The sequence below is a fragment of the Globicephala melas genome, chromosome 9 (genome assembly GCF_963455315.2).
Source record: "Globicephala melas chromosome 9, mGloMel1.2, whole genome shotgun sequence".
NCBI lineage: Eukaryota > Metazoa > Chordata > Mammalia > Artiodactyla > Delphinidae > Globicephala > Globicephala melas.
Genome location: NC_083322.1, coordinates 26183192 through 26203610, shown reverse-complemented (window position 1 = coordinate 26203610; position 20419 = coordinate 26183192). Strand labels below are relative to the sequence as shown.

General features: G+C 38.3%; 1 long non-coding RNA gene across 6 annotated transcripts in view; it reads right to left on the bottom strand.

Annotated features, from left to right (window-relative positions):
- The window catches only part of LOC115853903 (uncharacterized), a 37279-nt gene that overhangs the window by 11636 nt on the left and 5224 nt on the right, over positions 1-20419 (bottom strand). For 4 of the 6 annotated variants that reach the window (XR_009565274.2, XR_009565269.2, XR_009565271.2 and 1 more), the window contains exons 3-4: positions 12290-12480; positions 10028-10904 (exon numbers count right to left, since the gene is read on the bottom strand). This is a non-coding gene — a long non-coding RNA (uncharacterized lncRNA). The remainder of the gene's footprint in view (positions 1-10027; positions 10905-12289; positions 12481-20419) is intronic. The other 2 variants (XR_009565273.2, XR_009565272.2) reach the window with 2 other exon arrangements.

Sequence of the window (20419 nt, the reverse complement as noted above, 5' to 3'; positions counted from 1 at the left end):
TAGATCAGATCTCTCAATCACTTGTTGATGAGAGGCAATTTTTTCTCCATGATAATATAAAATGCACTCTTTCTGCGAGGCACATTTCATGTTTCCTTGACACAAGCCAGCCTTTTTTTTTTTTTAATTTTATATTGCAGTATAGTTGAATTACAAGGCTGTGAGGCCAGCCTTTTCTTACCACCATTGTCTTAGTCCCTGGTCATACCTCCACACTCATCAAAGACTAGATTTCTGCCTTATCCTGAGTGCATTCGGTAGCTATGCCACACCCCGCTCATATCACTCCCAGTAGTGTTTACCATCCACCTCTGAGGAGGTCCTCGTATGTTTTCTCTCTCAGAAGTTGACTTCCTGCTGCTCAACGGTGAACTCAAAGGCTTTCAAGTTAGGTACCCTGAATGGTCCTCCTACTGAAACAACAGAAATACTAGACACAACATCAAAAACTCTTTTAAAAAGCCTAGCAGATCTGGCCCCAAATTGAGGAATAGAGAGTCCAAATCTGAAGTGAAAGCAAGAACGGTGGGAGGTAAGTGACAAAATTAGTTTTGTTATCAGTGGTTTCTGACAACCCCATGGCAGGACGGGGGTATAAGCAGGCAGGAGGTAAAGGCTAAAGTCTGAAAACAGCTTGGACCCCAGCACCACGCAACCCTCAGAGTAAAGGTGGATGAGAATTAAATCCTCTCTTTAGAAGAGAATAACAAGGAAGTTTGTCTGTCTAGAACCTGATGCCTCTGAGGATTTATAATCATTAGTAAGCCTTCACCTGAGCTTCAGCCCCAATCATCACCACTTTGATTGTCTGAAGAAAGTTTGAGTGGAAATTTTAATCGAAAGTAGTCCTGGCTTTAATTTTTAGAAAAGAGAACTTGAAGAAACTGAAAACACAAACATTAAAGTTAGGAAACCCAGTGAAAAGATTATACGGCAGATTTGCATAGCTGAAGAGAGAATGATCAAGTCTGCAGGGAAAAGAAATCCAGAAAGTGAAAGCAAGAGTAGGTAGAGGGTAAGACGAAAAGGAATATGCAGCCATTCAAATTCCAAAAAGGATATCAGAGATATTTGAAGAGATGATGGCTAAAGATTTTACAGAACTGCTAAAGGACATTAATATTTAGATTCAAAACTCATTGAATCCCAAGCAGAAAATGCTAAGTAAATTCACACCTCAAAACATTATAATCACATTGCAGAAACCCCTAAAGGCAAAGACAAGACAATAAGACACACTTTTTGCTCTCAGTGATCTCACAGTCTGGACACATGTAAAAGGCTCTGCTTTCCCTATTTTACAGCAGTTACTGTTGGAATAAGAGGCCCTCATGACGATCGCTTCTATAAAGACTATTTTTCCCTTCTATCCCACTTTCATTTCTCCCATACCCCATCAACAGGAAGAGTGACTCCTGCAGACATGATTTCATTCTGGCTCAAGTGAAGTCCTGAGAGTCCAGAATCTCAAACACAGCAACTGATCTAGAACCACGTAGAGAATGACCATCTCTCCTCTCAGTACTGCTCTTCGTGACTCTCTAACTCCTCACACGCTCAACCTTTAGAGCTTATCTGTTTATCTATATCTCTATCTCTATGTCTATAAGTACAATACTGATTTTGTACACTTAGCTGACCTCTCAGACAATGACTCATTTTTTTTCTCTCCTGGACCCAAAGGATCATCATTTCTATGAGCCAAACACTAAACACAAAAACTGTACAGGTAGAATGACCATCACCTCCCCTACACACACACACACACACATGACACCTGCTTGCACACATTTCCAAGGAGCTGTAAATGTTAGAAAAGGGGAAGCCATTAGAGTAGGACACCAGGAGATCTGGGACTCGAAGGGATGAGACAGTTGTGAGAGAGCAGAGGCTAGCTGGGATTGAAGTGTCACGATGTAACTAGGAAATAGCAGCTACTGCGCTCATCAACTTCTGTCCACGAGATCTGGCACGCAAGGGAAGAATGTTACTGAAGGCAAGTTTTCTCTGCTTGTTTCTCCTGAGAAACACAGGCTGGCTCACTTACCATGATGTCATCTGGTCTATGCTAGCCTCTACGCCTCCTTCCCTCTGTCACCTCCTAACTTCCTGGTAACTCCCTCTCATTCACTGAAGCGTTTATGCCTGATTCATGATTTTCATCACAGCCTCAATTTTCACTTAAAAAGAATTTCTTTTTTAGTGTGGGAATCTCATCCAGTGCCGTGCCTACTGCCTCTCCAGTGATCTTCACATCCCTCACCTTCAGTCACACACTCCCAATGCCACATCCTGGGCTTTATCATGACCTGACAATTCTCCACCTCTGAAATCTTAACCTCAAAGTCCTACCCTGTGTACAAACTGTTTCTCTTCCAGCTCTCTCACTGTGTTACTTCCCTTAACACTGTTTTACTTCACAGTGATTTCAGTTCTACTGAAACCACTTCTACGAACTCCTATTGATATCCACGTCGTTGATAACTCAGTTTAGATTCCAGGGACCCTTGTCTTATATTGCAAGTCCTGCAATTCTGCCACTTAAATTTTCAGGAATCTGTACTCTTCTATCCCCTTGTCATCACCCTAGTTCAAGTTACCATTACCTCTCATGTGGATTACCTAACAATATCCACACTGACCTTCCTGACCCCGGTCCCTCCAAATTTACTTCCAGTCCATTCTCTGTACTGCAGCCAGAGTGATCTTTCTACAGTACAAGTCTGACCATGCCATTCTGCCCTTAAAACACTGTAATCACTCTGGTCATTACAACAAGTTCCTGATATCACTTAAACATTTCCCATGATCTGGCATCTACTCTCTCTCTCTCTCTCTCTCTCTCTCTCTCACTAATTAACCTTCTTGCTTTACCTAACCTTTTATTTCAGATAGCCTGAGTTTTGGGGGGTTACTAAATTTTCTATGCTCTCTCTACCTCTAGGGTTTACACATACTGGCTCCCCTTCCTGGAACATTCTTCTGTACTCCTCCTCTTTCCCCATTAATTTTAATCATTCTTTAAGTCTCAACTTAAAGATGACATCTCTCAGGAAGCTTTCTCTGACATCCCAAGTCTGAATTACATACACTTTCCTACGTGCTTGTACTTCCCTATCACGGTACTTAACACAAGATCTCATAACTGTCTCTAATTGTGGGCATCCCTGATTGGACTGAGAGATGTGAGGTTGGAGACAGTATCCCAACTGCCTAGCACAGAGTCTGAAACACATTAGCTACTCAATAAATACTGAGTGGTGGGACAAAATCCCAACTCAGAGAGTCAGATGTAGAAAAATTAAATTAAGTAGACATAACCCTAAATCAGGATATTAAATTAAGAACCTAGAGGATTCCTATGAGATTATATACCTGGACATATGGAAACGTACCTGCCATCCTAGAAGGCTACTGGAAAAAAAAATCAGTATTTCCAAAATGATTATAAAATTTTCTTTGTATTACATTAAATACACATTTATGATCCAAAAATTCCACTTTTTAAAAAATCCAGGTTGAGATTTGTACATGCAATCTCCACACTTAGCCCATGCACATTACCACTATAAATTATTATCCTGATTTTAAATCAGCATATTTTCTGAAGAGTTTCCTTTTTTGCCTCAATGTGATGGAAAGCGACATCTCGAGGCACAAGAAACAGGCATATATTCAACCCCTCATGATTTGCCTTATTACACACTGCTGACCCCATTGGACCAGCATTTCTGACAGATTGTCATCTTCCACACAGCTTTGACTTTATATAAATACGGAAAGTGCAACAGACTTGTGTCCTTAAAACCTCAAGGCCAAACTTGCTCAGGCCACAAATGTGAGAGTCGACAGAGAATACTGATATACCCCCGCAGGTCTCCCTTTCCTGTAAAAATGGAAGTGTCAGATTATGATAATTCTGTCTCCATCAAATGCCTATAAAAGGCAGACAAGTTGAGGGGAGATAAAAGTTAGCAAGAGGTATGTAAGAATAAAAGAGGAAATAGCAAGCTGTTAAACTCTCCAAGGTTTTCATAACTGCTGTCATTTTGATAACATAGTTGTTGCAGACCATTAGGCCATAGCCAGCTTCTTCCAGCTGACAAGTCTGAGGTTCCTGATGCTCTTACAATTGAGTGATGTGTCTGTAGGAAGGAGCAAATAGCCTTGTGAGAGGCTTTGTGCTTTCATAACCACGGGAAAGGTGGTAAGGTCTATCTACACCAGTAGTTTCGATCATGGATGAACAACATAATTAGCGGGGGCGGGGGGGATGGGCAGGGGTTGTTATCAAATATAAATTCCTGAATCCCACTCCCAATATTCTGATCCACCAGATCTATTCTTTTTCATTGTATTTGTATTTTTTCTTATGTTTTATTAAATTTTTTTTGTTCGTTTTGTTTTTTTTTTTTTTTTGCGGTACGTGGGCCTCTCACTGTTGTGGCCTCTCCCGTTGCGGAGCACAGGCTCTGGACGCGCAGGCTCAGTGGCCATGGTTCACAGGCCCAGCCGCTCCGCGGCATGTGGGATCTTCCCAGACCGGGGCACGAACCCGTGTCACCTGCATCGGCAGGCGGACTCTCAACCACTGCGCTACCAGGGAAGCCCTATTAAAGTTTTATATAGAATAAAAAGCATGATCTCTTTCCCTCTTTTGGGTTAGTTAATACTAGATTCCATTTTAATTTTTTTTGGCTTTTAGCTACACCTCTTTGCTGATTTTTTAGAAGTAATTTATATATGATTATCATAAGCATCTTTAATTTATTACCATCTATTTAGAGTTAATATTTTTCCACTCGATCTAAAATGCTAGAGCCTAATAACAGCATGATCCTATCTACCCCATCTTCTGTGCTATTGTTAACATATTTCAAATTTATATACATTATAAACCCTACAATACAACCTTACATATAATATTTGCATTAAAAGGCAATGGTCTTTTTAAAAAGTTAAGAGAAAAAAAAAAGATATTCTTTTACATGTACCTGCTTATTTATTTTTCCTTCTGCTTTCCAATCCTTCCTGAAGATCTGAATTCCCCAGTCATTATTTTCCCTCAACCTGAAGAAGGTCCTCCAGCATTTCTTGTAGTACAAGTCTGCTGGTGGTAAATTACTAACTTTTATTTATTTGAAAATTCTTCGTTTTGCCTTTCTTTTTGAAACATATTCTTTCCGGAGATTGAATTCTGAGAGAATTTTCTTTCAGCACTTTAAAGATTTTGTTCCATTATCTTCTGGCCTTCATTGTTTTTGATGAGAAGTCAGTCATGTTTGAATCACTGTTTCCCTGTATATAAGATTTCACTACACACACACACATGCTTCTGGTTGCATTCAAGATGCTCTCATTACTTTTTATTATCCGTCAGATTATGATATGTACACTTATGATTTTCTATGTATTAATCCTACTCGGGATTCTCTGAGATTTTAAACCTGAAATTTATGTTTTTCACTAAATTTGGGAAATTTCAGACATATTTTTAGTATAGATTCTTTCCCATTTTCTTTTTTTCTTGTTAGCTGGGGATTCCAGTATACATACATTTGACAGCCTTTTAAGCAGCTCCAGATTCTGTCCCTTGACAACTCAACCCCGCAATACTGCAGCTCTCTGCTTGAGTTTTTGCTACCCTATACTATGCAAAGTTGGGTGGAAAAGAAGGGCAAATGCGTAAGCTCCCTTATGTCAAGGCATGAATTCCACTTCTGGTCATTCTCCAGTGGCTTCATTTTTCCATTAAGATGTTGTCACTTCTAAGTATGTGAAGTGATGGATGTTAACTAAATTTATTGTGGTAATCATTTCACAGTATCTACATGTATCAAATCATTACGTTGTACACCTTAAACCTATATAATGTTCTAAGTCAATTATATCTTCAAAATGCTGGAAAAATGTTTTTTAATTATTTGTGGATTGATATTGGGATATATTTGAGGGAGTAGGAAGAAATCAAGCAGAAAATATTTGAGGTCAAGGCACCTTGTATATAATGGATGTCTATACCAAATCTTTTCCTGATAATCAGGCTTCAGCAGGGCTATCCCATGCCCCTGTTGTTAATATTGTCAATGTGGTAACAATTTCAGTTTCTTTGCGATTTATATAATTACTCTTGTATAGCAGTGCAACTGCCGTGATTCACTGACTTTCTTTGATCTCCAAATTTTAAGTTGCTAACTCTCAGCATCATTTAACTAGTCTTTATTTTCACTTTAATTAGCTCAATAGCTTCATGTGTCACATGTAAGTAAAATTATGAATAAAAGAACCACTACGAAGAGGATAAATAAATAAATTTATTCATTATGGAGATCGTTTATACTACCCTATAGTCTAAAAGTATTCCCCGTGGCTATTGCTAAAGCAAAGTGGCAATGTAATGCTTTTGCCAAAAATAAGCTATGGAAAATAGAGCACTTTCCACGTGACTTGGTTTGTTCGACAGGATGCATTATTGAGTCAGTGAAACCGTTGTCATTGATTTAAGCCCCAGAGGAGCTCTGACATCACCACTGCATGGCTTCCTTTGGCTGTCCCACAGGATGAGAACAGTGAGAGCAAGGGACTGACAAGAGAAATAGCCTGGGAAGTTCAGTGCAAGTCCATCCCTACTTCTGAAAACAACTTGAATTGCCCTCTGTCCCTGCTCTGTCACACGTGCCCTTGTTCCTCTCAGTTCTGCTCTGGATCCTACATTTCCAAGCTTCAGTCACCATCAACAGAGTAGAGGGCAGAAGGAAGGGAGACTCCAAGGTACCCTTTTTCTGTCTTTGGTGGTGGCTACCATCACCTTCAAGGTTCCAGTTCCTTCCAGAAAAGTCCACCAGCTTCAGTCTTCATTCAGAAATTCAAGACCATGGGTTACGATCATACCTCCTACTCGTTTGTCCTTCAGCCTGCAAGTGGTGGGGGCTTTGGATTTGCCAAGCTTTGGAGAGCCTCACAGTGCTCTAGGTAGCTTCTCAGCTTCTTCCATCACCTGATAACCCATTTTCTACATTAAATTCCTGATTTTAAATGCTGGTAATGGTTTCTCTAGTTTTTTTTTGGGCTCTAAATAATTGTGCCCTGCTAACAGAGATGCAGTAACACTGTCTTTTTAAAATTTTTATTTGAAGAAAAGAGTTCCTTTTAAAATGTATCCATAAAAACCCATGTAGACATACGCACACACCCCCCCCAAAGAGGAGATAAGATTTTTAAAGACATTCTAACTAAAATGTTGCTTAAGGTCAACATGCTTTGCTCACACTGAATTCTTTAACTAGCTGTATACAGAATGTATACAAGGAAACTGTAAGACTGCGAGTACTGTATGTGGTAGATGGAATAGACCCAGATCAAAAACAGGAAGATGATCCACAGATTCAAGCAGCCCAAACATAAATTTTAGATTTATGGCTAAATGGATTATCCTAATCATTAAAGGAGATTAAAATTGCAAAAAAGCAGGACAGTTTTCTTGAGATATGCATGCTGCTTATATTTGAATACAATTCTTACATGTTAAAATAGATATGTGGTTTATAATTAATTAAATACAAAGAATTTCCAGGGGCAAACTATAGCATTTTAAGTGAATCAGTGAAGAGATACCAATGTTTAATTGCACAAACACAATCTTGGAGGAGACTGGAACTGCTGTTATGTAACATGGTCATCTTTTCCTAAAAGATGTGTTTTGTTTGCCTAAATGGATTATGAAATTGTATATTAACATTTGTTTCTTTGTAGAGTCAATCACACTATGCCTCCTGCATAGAAGATGCTAAAAGATACAATATTACTACCTGATTCAATACATGAACTGATGTGGCCTGCCAGATATATGTTCCATAAATGTTCACCTAAAATTGCCAACAGAAACATTGCAGACAGTTCAGAATTGCAGTAAAACTATGTAAGTGCTTTCAATAGCTTTCAAGTTAACCTAAATCCCAAACTTCATGTTACGAATGGGAAGAGAAAAAACAAATAGTCTCCTAGACCCTCTCAAGCTTACTGATAAGAAATGATACAGACAAGAAAGCCTCATCTTTACTTATCTATATTTTTAACAAACGTGTAGCCTTGGTCAAAATATTAACTCTAAGAAGCACAGCGTTTTAAAAATTTCTAATTATACAAGTAAAGTCAACATTGCATTGGAGAAAGTCTAACACATCTTAAAAATCTCTTCCCATTTTCCCATTTTATTTATTTATTTATTTTTAAGTGGCCATACAGAACTTGAAAGTAGTCATATCAAGAACTGTTTTAGGAAGAGAGCAGAATTCATTACATGGAAAAGTCACGCAGCCTTATTTGAAGAGCCTCTCTTGGATCTTCAAAACCAGTGCATGAAAACTTGGCAGGACTTATATACACGGCCAAATGTAAAATAGATAGCGAGTGGGAAGCAGCCACATAGCACAGGGAGATCAGCTCAGTGCTTTGTGTCCACCTAGAGGGGTGGGAGAGGGAGGGTGGGAGGGAGACGCAGGAGGGAGGAGATATGGGAACATATGTATATGTATAGCTGATGCGCTTTGTTACACAGCAGAAACTAACACACCATTGTAAAGCAATTATACTCCAATAAAGATGTTAAAAAAATAAAAGGAGGTGAAGAACTCAGAGCCCTGGCCCTCCTGGCTCACACTAACCCCATGGAGGCATCCTGAGTCTCTGGCCTGCTTCACGCCACCCTCAGGAGCAGCTGTAACATATTTATTTATCTTTAAGTACCCATCCTAAGCTGCAATGCAGAATGCATACAAAGGAAGGAGAGGGACTACAATTTTCTATAGAGACCTCCACTACCTTAATAATATGCATATCAAGGTACTACGGCTCTAAACACACACCACACTCCCCCTTTACCTCCCCCATAAACCCTTCACATTCTCCTAAGTATTATTACTCAAAAGTCTTGGACAAAGAGAAGCCAGAACATATTACAAGCCATTTTTGCTTCCTGCTCAGTCAATGTTTCTGAAGAAATGAAATGCAGAACTGATACCTACTTAAATTGTGGATGGGGGAGGGAAAAGATAAAGGAAAAACATAGAAAAAACAAATGATAATCTCAAAACATTATCTGCTCTCACTGATATTTAAGAAAACTCATGATTTGGGAATAATTAAACTTTGTTCCACCAGTTTGCTGAGTTGTTGTGATTAGTTCTGATATTTAGTTTCTCAGCACTTGGATTTGCTAACGTCATAAAGATTTTTGCAAATATTTAAATGTTGTATTTTCTTTTCCTATATTTATACTACTGGTTCTGCTTCGTAAGTTAATACATTGGCCATGATCTCCAGTACTTTAAGAAGCTATAGTATCATTATGCATACTTTTACTTTTCCTAAATATAACAGAAGTGCTTCCTATAATTCTCTATTATTTTTGATGTTGACTATGTTTATGAAAAAGATATTCATTGTCATAAGAGACCAACAGAAAAGAATGGAAAGTTCAGTTATAGACAAAATACACAGGGTCTTGTTTTTTGTTTCTGTTTTTTTCACATGCTAGAGGTAACATTCTAATAAGCTGAGGAATTTGTAGTTTACCTCATGTCTTACACCAAAATAAATCCTAGGTTGATTTAAAAAGAAATAATTAGACTATAAAATTACTTGAATAAAATTATGGAATAAATATGTTGTTCTTACAGGCCTAAAAATTTTCTACGTATTATATAAACCAGAAAGAATAAGTGATTTTTAATAAATTTAACTTCATAATACATTATTTTGCATGACAAAATAAATAAAATAAAACCCCTAAGCAAAGTGACAAATGACAAATAGGAAACATGGATGAAGTTCAGCGCTATTTTTAAAAATAGAAATGTCCTGATAGAAAAGTAGGCACAATATATGACAAATGCATTTGAAAAGAATTTCAGCCTCACCATAAATCAAATACAAGTTAAAATGAACTTCTTTTAGGTCTTGAAAATTATAAAGTTGTAAAATTTTGTAATATGACTGACATTGTTTGAATTCTAGTATGGCCACTTACTAGCTATGCAAAGTTGTTTAACATTTCTCTGCTTCAGTTTCTCTATCTGATGAAACCATTCCAGTCACACAGGGATCCATCCATCCTGTATGCCAGTATGTCATCTGTAATAAAGTGTTACTTTCCTTATGGCTGTCCTGTGAATTAAATTAACATATGTAAATACTTAGCACTGCGCCTGGCACAGTATAAGCATTCAATTAATGGCAGATAACTGAAAAGTCTAAAAGTGTAAACTGATTAGGAATGGGTGGATGCAGCTTCAAATAACAGAAAACAAAGAGAAGTTTAAGCAAACAGGGATTCATCTTTCACACAGAACAGTTAAGTCTTGAGATGGGAAGTTAGTTCGGCTTCTCAGAGATGCTATGCGGGGACTTTGGCTCTTTTTTAACGTCATACCCCACCGTCTTCAGTGGAAAGGCTTATGTACTCATACTTACTGCCACCTGATTGTAAAGTGATGCTGTGTATCTGGGTCTGCATTCCAGACAGGAGAAGAAGGAACAAAAGGCATAAAGGTGAGAATGCGGCGCCAGATCAATGTACCTCTTTTTATCAGGAAAGCAAACCCCTCACATAACAAACTTCTACTTATATAGCTCTGACCCACAAATGTATTACATGGTCATCACTAGCTGAAATGGATGGGTATTGGTTCAGCCAGCCAGTAGTGTTTGCCATAAACAGTATTGATGGGAAAAAAACCCACAAAAAACATTAACAAAGACATTTAGCAGTGGCTTTAACCCTTACACTCCTATTGAAAGTCTTCATTGCTTTGTAACAATAAAACTAATTATTAAAAAAAAAAAGAATTCTGATACTTACATTTCTCTCTCCACTCCTCTATAACTCTCTACCCCAACACATATCCCTAAAGAAGAAAAAGGACGAGGAAGATATAGGATTACTAGTATCTGACATTTCAAAATCATTTTGGCACCTGAAAACATCCATAAATTTCAGTCTCTATTGCCTGTAGAGTATTAGTGACATTTTTTGTATTTGTGAGGTAATAAGAAGAGTTGAGACCACTCCCTTGTATCACATGCATGCATCTTTCTCACTTTTGTAATAAATATGAGAAAACAAGACAAAAAATTGCACGTTTCAACTGATTTCTTTATTAATGTTTCCCTCTGTTACAGATACCCACTTCAAGTACAAAGACCTGAGGACTTTCACACCTAAACAATGAATAAGTATTGGAAAAGATGATACAATGCAGTTTCTCACACAGAATTTTAACCTGATTCATTTTAATCACATAATCTCTCATTTCTAAGAAAAGGTAATCAAAGAAGAGAATGTAAAATGGAAATAATCAGAGCTCCAAAATAAATATATTAAGGGAGTGAAGAGAAGTCTCACCAATTGTTAAGTATGGTGAGAAATATATAAAGAGTAATTATTTGATGTGGCAGAGGTTTTAGCTAACACTATAGTGGTAATCATTTTGCAATATATAAGTGTATCAAATCAACACATGGTATGCCTTAAACTTACACAATGTTATATGTCAATTACATCTTAATAAAACTAGATTTGAAAAAGAATGATTGAAGAGCCTATGGACAACTATCAAACTGTACTAGGCTATCTCTGTCTCTGCTTATTTGAAATAAAATCTATTTCAAACAAACCAATTTTCTCAACAAAATTTTTTCCTTATATAATGGTACACATCTATGAAATATTTATTTTGCTGTTTTGTACTGGTATTTAGGACAAAATTGTGAATAATCTTTGTTATTTTGATTTAAATTATGGAGAAAATTTAAAAGCCAAATGTATTTGCATTTGAGATCAGAAAATGAAGATTTCTAAGATCTTGAGTTTTCTGCTGACTTTAATGAAAATGCTTTGCAATAATTTTATAAAAGGCAAATACCCTGGTAAACTTCACAAAAGCTTCTTCTTTAGTTCTTATAAAAGTTCACTACAGAAGACAGGTAGTACTTCAGAAGATGGCAAATATATTTATACCTGAACTTGAAAAAAAAATGTAGTCCAAGGACGCAGTTGTTCGTGGTAGATCACATGCTAAATTAATCCCCAAACCACTAAGACATTTGAGTCTAGCTGACTTTTCTCAGTTACAAGAACATTCCTGGCTCACTGGATATTTCCATTCTTGTTCAGAATCTCACGTATACAGAGTTATTCAATTTGTTCTTGATAATCACAGTGGATTATGTATTATTATTGTTACATGGCAGATTCATGCATATATGTTAAATGAATGGACAAAAGACTCACCTAGGGCTTCCCTGGTGGCGCAGTGGTTGAGTGTCCGCCTGCCGATGCAGGGGACACGGGTTCGTGCCCCGTTCCGGGAAGATCCCACATGCCGCGGAGCAGCTAGGCCCGTGAGCCATGGCCGCTGAGCCTGCGCGTCCAGAGCCTGTACTCCGCAACGGGAGAGGCCACAACAGTGAGAGGCCCGCGTACTGCAAAAAAAGAACCAAAAAGTGTGAGATCAAACGTTTCTAAACCCATCTAAATTCATTCATGATTTTTAACTTTTAGACAGATATTGGCTTTCCAATAGACACAATTTTTTTTAGCTTATTTGTTCTATCAGGATAAGACAGGACAAGAACAAGGACAATTTGGTTTGGATTTAATGCAAGATTGATCTCATAGAACTTCTGATATTTTTACTCATATTTGAGATCAAAAAATCTTTAAAGAGATGTGGATAGTGGCTACATAGAAAAACCAGTCAGTATTCTGACATTCTGCCTCATATTCAAGACTTGAATGTTATGTTTCTGATACAAAGTCAACATTCTAAGCTGTTGAAGTTGAAAGCACGTATTTGTAATATGTGCAATAAGTTTCTTTAGCATTCACAATCCCCAAATTCATCCCTTCCTCCTTTTGGAAAGCAGTTGCAAATGAATTTCTGATGGAGGAATAATCAAATCCAAAGGACACAAACCGTATTTGCTCAAAGTGGGTGAAATAGAAAATTTTGAGTACTGCGGAAAAGATCTATCAAATGGATTATTTTCTGCCCATCAAATTCAAAATCACTCAAGTGAAGACAATGAAATGTATTAATTACCTTAATTTTATGAATAAGGCTTAAATGGTCTACTGCCAGCAGAAGTGTGAATTTCCTTGGTTATTTAAAGTTTACTGTTATTTTCTCTGTTGCATGATTTTGGTATCTATTTAAGGGTGTAGCAAAATTTAATCATTGAAATCATGGCCTAATTCACAACATAAAAGCTCCTGTCAAATCTTTTAATATTAATTTGAACGTATATTTATCTACAAAGTCCTAACAAAAATTAAACTCATCAAGGACAAAAGAAATAATGAACATGGCTTAATGTGAAGCTTATGCAAAATGTAGAAGACTTATTTTACATGATGTTAACTTAAAATCAGCAAGGCTTTTTTTGAATTATGCATTACATCTAGAAACCTAGTGGAATCAAAAAAGTTTTTCCAATAATAATTATAAATTGATAAACTAGTGAGACCATTAAATGAGATTTTTTATCATAATTAAAAATGACAGACCATATGTGGTGTTCTACTTTATTGAGATGTTAAATTAAGTGATTTTATACAAATTTTGAATAGCCAAAGCATTAATAATATAGTATTGTTCTTCCTTTTTTGTATCAATTCTCCCTGGAGACATATGACAATTTTTAAAGAAATCCTCTCTTAGTTGCAAAATGAAAATACCAGAAAATTGTATGATCTTTCTTCTTTTTTTTGGCTGCGTTGGGTCTTCGTTGCTGTACTCGGGCTTTCTCTAGTTGCGACGAGTGGGGGCTACTTTTTGTTGCAGTGTGCGGACTTCTCATTGCAGTGGCTTCTCTTGTTGCAGAGCATGGGCTCTAGGTGCGTGGGCTTTAGTAGTTGTGGCACGTGGTCTCTGTAGCTGTGGCACGCAGGCTCTAGAGCACAGGCTTCAGTAGTTGTGGCACGTGGGCTCAGCAGTGGTGGTTCGCAGGCTCTAGAGCGCAGGCTCAGTAGTTGTGGCACACGGGCTTAGTTGCTCCACGGCATGTGGGATCTTCCCGGACCAGGGCTCGAACCCGTGTCCCCTGCATTTGCAGGCGGATTCTTAACAACTGCGCCACCAGGGAAGTCCAGTATGCTCTTTTTATTAGTTTTCCTTCTTATTCTAGAGAGTAGCAACATGTGAAGACTATTATAACTGCTATGATGTAATGAGACTGCTTTCTTTCTGCTGGAATTTCTCCTCATCTAAGCATAAAATGATTAAAGTTACAAAAATGAGTTTATGCTTTAGTCCAAATATGAGTCAATACATGATCTTCATGGGATTCTGAAAAGTGTAGACAGGTTCAAAAAAAATCCCAAACTGTTAGCATTCTGGTTTGTTCTACCTGTAATTGTTGGCATGTGTATGATTTTGAGGGAAAGGGCTGTTTTGTTGAGAGCTGTATTGCCAGTTTTCATCACAGTGCTCTGAACAAAGTAAAGGCTCATGAAATGTGCTCACTGAATAAATGCACAGACACACATACTGAAATGGGGTCAGATTGTTAGCATACGCCTTTCTTTTTACCTGTAACAGTAAATATAAGAAGGTTCTTAAATATTCTTCTGAAAATGTTATTTGAGGGCTGCATTATATTACAATTTGGGGGTATGACTTATAATTTATCTAATTAGTATTCTGGGGCATTATGGTTGTTCCCACTTTTCCTAAATAGGATTTTTGGGACGCTATTGTCATTCTCAATTTTTCATAGTTCATAAACGTAGAATAACCTGGAGAGAGGTAGACACTAAATAAACGTTGTAAAATCATATTTATCCCTTTATCTATTTAATTCATACCACATACATGGAAACGTATTTGTGAGTTCTCTCTACAAATAGGGAAGATCAAATCAATTATTACTGCAAGGTTGGAGCGGGGACATAAGAGAATCCAGGACAAATCAATATTACCATCTATACTCCATGGACATGCATTATAATTTGTGAAGGGTTATTTGAATGTACATTATTATTTCTTTAAGTCTGTAAATTTCCATTTAAAATATCACCTATTTCCTGAATGAACTGCCAAGAATTAAAGAATATTAATGATTCCATTTTGGTTTGCCAGAACACTAGTGCTCAACTTGTTACAGATTGAAATTAATAGTACAAAAACTCCATTCAGATGAAGAAGGATCTCAGTAATTAATTTTCCTTTTCTGAAAACACTGAAATGAACACAGATAATCTACAGTTCTCCAAGAAAGATCTTTCAGATGCCAAAGAGGAATTCTTATCTTGGAAGAGGAAAGAAACCCAACAGGAAAGGAATTGTGAAACGAATAAAGGTCAGTGATGAATCTGAACTGGTGATAGTATTTTGGGGTTCTATTTACTTTTTCGTTAGGCTGCTTTAGGGTTTGTTGGTTCTTAAATGATGTCTGACAGGCAGCCCTCTATTGTTTCCTTCCCTCTTTCCATTGCAAATGCTCATTAAGTTAAGCCTTTTAGTTAGATAGTGTAAGACATTTGTTACTGGGTAGAGCAAAGCCCTATTTCAGGGCAGCTAACAATAGCTGAATACAACAGAAGTGTCTCTGGCAAAACTGAAACCAAGATTCATTAAATCCAAGAAATGTGGATTTAAAATGGGAGGGATTTTAAAGATCATCCCGGTTCACTGCTTTAGCATCTGGACTTCTGAACTATTAGAGGACTTTAAAGGAGCAATGAGTAGAAAGTGGGGTTCTTAAACCATTTTCAACTTTTCAAAAAGCTTAAAAAGTTGGACAGTTACTCATGAGAAATCTGCACTGACTCCTTGCTTTTGCTTAGGATTATATGAATTTAGTTAGACAGCACTAATTATATTAATCAGACCAAAACCACTTATTAACTGTTGTTTTCAATAAATAAAAATGAGAAACAAATTCTTATTTAATAGGTGAAATTTCACAGGTATAACCTTTTCTTTTTTTTTTTTTTTTTTGCAGTACGCGGACCTCTCACTGTTGTGGCCTCTCCCGTTGTGGAGCACAGGCTCCGGACGCGCAGGCTCAGCGGCCATGGCTCACCGGCCCAGCTGCTCCGCGGCATGTGGGATCCCCCCAGACCGGGGCACGAACCCACGTCCCCTGCATCGGCAGGCGGACTCTCAACCACTGCGCCACCAGGGAAGCCCGGTATAACCTTTTCAAACTAATCAGTGGTGAAAACTTGGCAACAGATGGTCTATAGATGAGAGTCCAGAGAAGTTAAGAGCCTGACAAGATTAAGTGAATTAGTGTGAAGGCAGGGACTGGATATCCAGTTTGCTGACTTCCAGTAGGGGGGATGCAGGGTTAGCAACTTCATCTTCTAGTTCTGCCTCTTCTTCCAAACTTCTTAGAGGCTGGTGCCACCCCACTGCAGTCTGTGAGGGGCCCTCCCCAGATGTGGGCTTCTTACTTCTGTACCTGGGAACCCTGCACAGTCCTCTATTTCCAATAAAACATCACTGAAGATTTTATACGAATTTTTTTTTTTTTTTGGCTGCGTCGTGCGACATGTAGGATCTTAGTACCCCAACCAGGGATCGAACCCGTGCGCCCTGCAGTGGAAGCGTGGAGTCTTAACCACTGGACTGCCAGGGAAGTCCCAGACTTTATACTGATTTTAAATATTCATAACAACAAAATGTTACCTTCTTTCTACACTTACTTGCATTTTCTGAAGGTCTAAGGCCTTGCAACAAAGAACTGAAGCTCTTCCAAGAGAGGTTCAACCTCTCACTAGGTATTCTTTTGGCAGAGAGGAATTTCTGGTAAAGAGCCAATGATTACGGCCAGTATGAAGTGGATTTTAACTTTCCAAAAGAACATTGATCTATTTAGAGTGGATCTAGGGAAATCGTGCTATGAATATTTGCAGTGTTGGCTTCCCTCATAAGGGAAGTAACTGAATTGTGCCATGGGGTTTAACCCCCTCTGCCGTGATACTGCAGGTATGGTCTGGTTCTGAAAGACTGGTTTTATCACTATCTTACAATAAGCAAGTGTTGTGTCAGAAAGACTGAGGGATACATGGAAGCCAGGTTTCAGTAAATTTTAAGTACCTAATGTGTGTCCTCTCTATAAGAACCAAAGCTTATTTTCTGAGGTAGATAAATTATGATGTGTATCACATACTTGTTTTGTGACCTTAGAGTAGGAAGTACTTTGCACATTCAATACTGAAAATTCAGTGCTTTCAAATAGGTGTCAGTTTTAGTCTGTGGAACCATAAAGTAAGCATTTAAAATATCTCACCAAATACACTGGTATAAAACATGCATTTTGATTTACATTTAGATTTAATAAAACCATAGGGACACATTAGTAGTGTATTACATCATTATTCTTTGTTCAAATTGCTGTTACACGAAGAAGAGACAGGTATGTGGAGTCATATAAGCCCATTCCAAAATTAGATCCTATCCAATATTAAGAAAAAATTTCCTTGATGACTCTCTGAACAACTAATGGCTAGTGAATAACTTATTAAATATAACTACTTCTGAATGATATAAGCATTGGGAAATCCGTACCTTTATTTGTATTTTAGTTTTAAGTGACTCAAATGCAGAAACTGAAGAGACTTCTATAAACTGACTACAATGCAAAAAAATTCTCCATAAAATTTACATACAATTGTTTCTTCCTTTTCCACCATTGTTTCAGAGTTGTGGATTTTAATCAGAAAAAATATTTCCAACTTTCTCAGTGATTGCACACTTGGACGTTCAGATTCCTCCTCTTGTCACTTAGTCAAGCTATCCCTCTACTTAAAAATAAAAGTCAGCCCTACAGACCCATAATGACTGTTGTTTATCTTACGTTTCTTTGTTTCTCGTATTTTTCACAATAAAAATGAGATATTGAGAAAATGAGATGAAATAATAAAACTATCCAATATAATCCTCTTAGGAGAGGATTCTTTGGTCAATTGGTCCAATGATATTCACTCCATTCCATTCCCGTTTTTGTAACAGCTTCACTAGACTGGGCCTGGAGTGACCCCAAGTGTGTAGCTGTTTCCCTTGGCACCACAGCAGCAGAGCTTGCTTGGATGTTAAGGAATCCAAAATAGAAGGATAAATAAATTTCAAATCTTGTTTCTAAGAGAATAGCAATAAAGACTGGTTTTTGTCACCAAAGCTTAGTAATCATATCTAATCCTTTATGAGGATTTCCTATGTGCCAAATTCTAAATGTTTTACATATATTATTTCATTTAATCCACTCTGCCCTACCCTTCCACTTCCCCCTGGTTTTCTGAAGTGGGCACTATTACTATTCCCAGTTTTCATGTGAGGCTAATCAATTTGCCTAAGGTCAAACAACTAGTTTGGGGGTGTAGACAGGGGTTGAATTCATGCAGTCCAGAGCAAGAGCCCAAGGATCCAATGCTGCTAAAGCTCCCTCCCAGGTGATTATAATACGAAGCCAAGGCCAAGAACCACAGACTGGCTCAGATTCTAGTTCAAGGTGCTTCAAATCAAATGCTTTCAAGACCAGGCAGTTAAATTAAATGAAGCAAGCAGATACAGACTTCACACTCTAAATAATTTCTAAAATACTGGTTCTGAATCTTTTACCTGAAACGTATCACCTGGGGAGACTGCTAAAAATGCAAATTACTGAGCTTCAGACCCATAGAATCTTTGTTCAATCTGCATCAAAGTTACCTAGGTTTTAATTTATTCATTTATTTTAACATCTCTTCAAATATTTTCTCAGTCCCTTTCTTTTTCTCTTCTCCTTCTGGGTCCCCTATAATTCGAATGTTGGTGCATTTAACGTTGTCCCAGAGGTCTTTGAGACTGTCCTCAATTCTTTTCATTCTTCTTACTTTATTCTGCTCTGCGGCAGTCACTTCCACTATTTTATCTTCCAGGTCACTTGTCCATTCTTCTGCCTCTGTTATTCTGCTATTGATTCCTTCTAGAGAATTTTCAATTTCATTTATTGTGTTGTTCATCATTGTTTGTTTACTCTTTAGTTCTTCTAGGTCCTTGTTAAACGTTTCTTGTATTTTCTCCATTCTATTTCCAAGATTTTGGATCATCCTTACTATCATTATTATGAATTCTTTTTCAGGTAGACTGCCTATTTCCTCTTCATTTGTTTGGTCTGGTGGGTTTTCACCTTGCTCCTTTATCTGCTGCATATTTCTCTGTTTTCTCATTTTGTTTAACTTACTGTGTTTGGGGTCTCTTTTTTGAAGGCTGCAGGTTCATAGTTCCCATTATTTTCGGTGTCTGCCCCCAGTGGGTAAGGTTGGTTCAGTGGGTTGTGTAGGCTTCCTGGTTGGGGGGACTAGTGCTTGTGTTCTGGTGGGTGGGGCTGGATCTTGTCCTTTCCGTGGGCAAGGCCGCATCCGGTGGTGTTTTGGGATGTCTGTGAACTTAGGATGACTTTAGGTAGCCTCTCTGCGAATGGGTGGGATTGTGTTCCTGTCTTGCTAGTTGTTTGGCATGGGGCGTCCAGCACTGGAGCTTGCTGTTGGGTGGAGCTGGGTCTTAGTGTTGAGATGGAGATCTCTGGGAGAGCTGTCGCCAATTGATGTTACGTGGGGCGGGGAGGTCTCTGGTGGTCCAGTGTCCTGGACTCGGCCCTCCCCCCCTGGATGCTCAGGCCTGACAGCGGGCTGGAGCACCCAGACCCTGCCAGCCACACAGCTCAGAAGAAAAGGAAGAAAAAAACAAAAACAAAAAAAACAGACAGAACCCTAGGACAAATGGTAAAAGCAAACCTATACAGACAAAATCACACAAAGAAGCAAACACATACACACTCACAAAAAGAGAAAAAGGAGAAAATATATATTTACATATACATTAAAAAAAAAAGGAAGAGAGCAACCAAACCAATAAACAAATCCACCAATGATAATAAGCACTAAATATTAAACTAAGATACACATAAAACCAGAAACAAATTAGATGCAGAAAGCAAACCCCAAGTCTACAGTTGCTCCCAAAGTCCCCCTCCTCAATTTGGGATGATTCACTGTCTATTCAGGTATTCCACAGATGCAGGGTACATCAAGTTGATTGTGGAGCTTTAATCCGCTGCTCCTGAGGCTGCTGGGAGAGATTTCCCTTTCTCTTCTTTGTTCTCACAGCTCCCGGGGCTCAGCTTTGGATTTGGCCCTGCCTCTGCGTGTAGGTCACTGGAGGGCATCTGTTCTTCTCTCAGACAGGACGGGGTTAAAGGAGCAGCTGATTCGGGGGCTCTGGCTCACTCAGGCCGTAGAGAGGGAGGGGTATGGATGCAGGGCAAGTCTGAGGAGGCAGAGGCTGGCGTGACGTTGCACCAGCCTGAGGTGCGCCATGCATTCTCCTGGGGAAGTTGTCCCTGGATCCCGGGACCCTGGCAGTGGTGGGCTGCA